Genomic DNA, 3,757 nt, shown 5'->3' with positions numbered 1-3,757 from the left:
ATAAGTACGTAGTTCAACTCTATTGAATATGTCATATGCTGGCTGAACTACAAGGTACAGGAAAATCAAGATAATTTATTTAACACATGAAATGAAACAGAAATATTCACAGACATATGTATATAATAAAGCAATTTTTTTTCAGCTATTGCTGGCTGTAATATAGTTAGAAATGTTAAATACATTCAAATACACACTAACATATCGAATGCAAAATAATAGATAAATAAAAATTACATACCGCTGTCTTTTTTTCGTTTGCTTTTTTGATAGATTCAGCCTTATCGCTTGTATTTCAGAAACAACTTGAACTAAAAAGAAACAAATTTTTGTTTACTATAGGGAAATATTTTATTTGTATTCAGTTACTTGGTTAATATTGAGATAAATACTTTTTTTCAGATTACATTCGTATTGGGAATAATGTGCAAATATAAAATAACTCAAAGTGGGCCAGTTATATATTTGTTAAACTGGTGATAGTTGTGATACGACTACTGCTTCAACGAGAGTTCAGCAAATTGAAGAAAAGTTATGTTAAAGCAACAAGTTCATCATACTAGAAGCTCATCCACCAAAAGATTAATAATGAATTTGTCCACATGTCAACAATTCTGGGGCACTGAACGAGTGCGTGCATCTCAGTCAGGCTTGGCTGACAGCTTCACCATGCCAGTAGAATTTATCTCAAACCGGCAATATCCTGCCTGTAGCTCTGTCATGACATGGGTTTCTGGAAATTATCCTCGATCTCCGCTTCGAAAGTACTACAGATCAGGTAAGTCAGTTGATTTTCAGCGACTCCCAGATTTCCTCTGATGATGTCATCGGTCTTACACACCACTGATCCTTTAGGAAACGCCATGGCAAAATATCGCCCGACCAGACTGCTCGACTGGCAGAGGGTTGTGAGTTCCTTATGACACTTGTTACAAAACGTACTTTCACGGTCTATACTTGGTTCAGGACTACAGCGTCTCTATGCTGTCACTTGACCTGATAAAAAATAGAAGCTAACCCTTTCTCGTGTCACACCCTATTTTTGAGTCTTTTACAGCTCTGATAGAGAGCTGTGGAAGAAAACCGATTCATATTTTCAGTGCCACTGAAGCTGATGGGACAAAAGAAGTTTTCTCAAAATCTGAGGCAATGCACGAATGTTTGGAAGAGTATGAACTCTGGTAAAAGGTACTCTTGGTGCGAGATGTTAATGCTAAAGAGGGTAACCGAAGGGAAGTATTGAATAATGTAATACACATAACCCCCTAATCTTAAAAGGAGATAGTCCTGATTGAAATACCTTTGCTAATAAATCATCTCTGTTAGAAGTGACGTGCGACTTGGCTTAACTGGAACAACCATCTATTCATAGATGGATATTATTGCTGAAGGAGGAAAACACCGGCAACGGAGTTAATACAGGTTACAGACATCACTTGAGAACTGATTGGTTCTTATCCTACCACTCTCAAAAGTCTAGTACTCCCAGATTATTAATTTTTTTAACTGGCAAACTGGGATGAGGAAGGGTAGGGCCGTTCACTCGTATCAATACAGCCCTCTTATGCGCCTGCCAACAAATTTGCTACCAGACAATATTTCTCTCTCCAAGCTCACTTTTCTTTTCAGGTGTAACTTGAAAAAGTTGATGGAGGCATGACGACCAGGGACGGATGCGTCAGCCTTCAGTCCTTTCAATCTGGTCCACCTCACAACCTCTTTTTCTGAGGCCATCAGACCTATGTCCCAATGCTTGTAACAGAATGAACTCCGCTAAATGTACTCAAGAGCAAGGTGATGGTGTTAAACTGGACAACGGATTGATGGAGGCATGGAAAAAGATGGTATCAGCTTTCAGCCCTTTCAGTTTAGTCTATACCACAACCTCTATCCCTGAGGTTATCAGACCTGCCACCCCCAATGCTTGTAATAGAATGGACACAGCTAGATGTAGGCAAGGGTAAGGTGTTAAACTGGACGACGGATTGATGAAGACATTGCCAAAGACGGTGTCGGCCTTCAGTCCTTTCATGGTCCACCTCACAACCCATGTTCCTAAGGCTACCAGACTTGCGCTCTAATGCCTGTAACAAGATGAACACCGTTAAATGTATCGAAGGGTTGGGTGATGGTGTTAATCTGGGCAACGGATTACGTCTACACCAAAGAACAAAGAGGGTGGTCCCTACAGCGACATTCCATATAGTTTCTTTCAACTTAATTTAGCTCACAAGGTTTTGGTCAACCCGATGCTTAATTTCCGCGCAGTGGGATCGAACAATGTGATATAAACTTCTAAACCTTGCAGCTAAGTCAAGTGTAAAGTGGTGCAACGTGACAAGTTTCACAACATCAATTCAAGATGACGAGTTTCGTTTGTTTGCAATGCTTAATTTAATTTATTGCGTACATTAATGCCAATATATACACATACATATATTACAAGTAAGCACACAGGCACACCTTTATGAGAGAGAGAGAGAGAGAGAGAGAGAGAGATTGGTTATTTACAGATTAAGCTGTGAATATGCACTTATATCTATTTCAGTTGTTGCACTTGTTACTGCAGCTACTGCTATTATTATCGCTGTTGTTGTTACAGTATTTGGTGCCGTTGCTAGTGTTTGTTGCTGTTGCTATTGTAAATCGCCAAAATGGTTCAGAATAAAGTTTCTTCCCGAGTCATATAGTCCCATAGGGCCGGTTTCCCGGTTTCTGGGTGTATAAATTCCCCATTGGACAAGAAACCGGTCTGTCACAATGTTACTAATTTCTACCAGCTGAGTGGAGTGGAGCAACGTGAAAGGAAGTGTTTTGCTCAAGAACACAACGCATCGCCCAGTCCAGGAATCGAAACCACAATCTTATTAGTAGGAATTCGACACCCTAACCACTAAGCTCAAGTTAGCCATAGTTTCCAGTCCAGCTGACATGTCCAAAGTCCTGCCTCTTATCAAGATTATAGAGTGTGATTTGAAGAAAAATTGACTGCTATTTCTAGCAGGTCCAGTGATATCGTAGAAGAACTTTCTTCAGTTTCTGTGATTCTCGTCAACTATTGAACATCCTTAAAATATGAATAAATAAGAAATTCTCAGAACAGAATAACCGGTTTGAGCTGTCTAATATAAATAAAGCTGTTAATATAACGTCTTGAAACTATAAGCATAGAGTAGACACATAACCCTTTGGGAGACAGCTTTTCTTGTTTCTCTTGTCGGTTCTACTTGATTTATACTACTAGTGTTGCTATGAGAGTTAACAGTAGTATGATGAACACCATAAATAATATCCACTTTCTTAAATACGAAAAGCCTTGTATTTTATGTTAGACATCAAAATAGAATTTTGAAGCAAGAGACATTGAGTATTGATAAACTTCCACTAAACCAAATGCTCACAAATCAGTTTCGATCCCGCTTGTCGATAATCTACTTCTCTACCTGTCTACTTTTCTTATGAAAAAATCAATTCACTTTCATTTGCCTGCCTAGTGGCTGTGTGGTACGTAGCTTGCTTACGAACCACATGGTTCCGGGTTCAGTTCCCATTGCGTGGCACCTTGGGCAAGTGTCTTTTACTATAGCCTCGGGCCGACCAAAGCCTTGTAAGTGGATTTGGTAGACGGAAACTGAAAGAAGCCTGTCGTATATATATATATATATATATATAGGTGTGTGTGTGTGCGTGCGTGCGTCTGTGTTTGTCCCCTCAATATCGCTTGACAACCGATGCTGGTGTGTTTACGTCCCCGTAA

At 39.5% G+C, this 3,757-nt stretch overlaps 1 long non-coding RNA gene across 1 annotated transcript in view; it reads right to left on the bottom strand.

Annotated features, from left to right (window-relative positions):
• Positions 1–241: 241 nt before the first annotated feature.
• LOC128247403 (uncharacterized) overlaps positions 242–3,757 on the bottom strand; it is a 10,011-nt gene continuing 6,495 nt past the window's right edge. Inside the window, exon 3 of the long non-coding RNA XR_008263781.1 lies at positions 242–311. This is a non-coding gene — a long non-coding RNA (uncharacterized LOC128247403). The remainder of the gene's footprint in view (positions 312–3,757) is intronic.

This window comes from Octopus bimaculoides, chromosome 3 (genome assembly GCF_001194135.2).
Source record: "Octopus bimaculoides isolate UCB-OBI-ISO-001 chromosome 3, ASM119413v2, whole genome shotgun sequence".
Classification (NCBI taxonomy): Eukaryota; Metazoa; Mollusca; class Cephalopoda; order Octopoda; family Octopodidae; genus Octopus; species Octopus bimaculoides.
The sequence above is the reverse complement of the archived record's forward strand: the minus strand, read 5'-3'. Positions and strand labels throughout refer to the sequence as shown.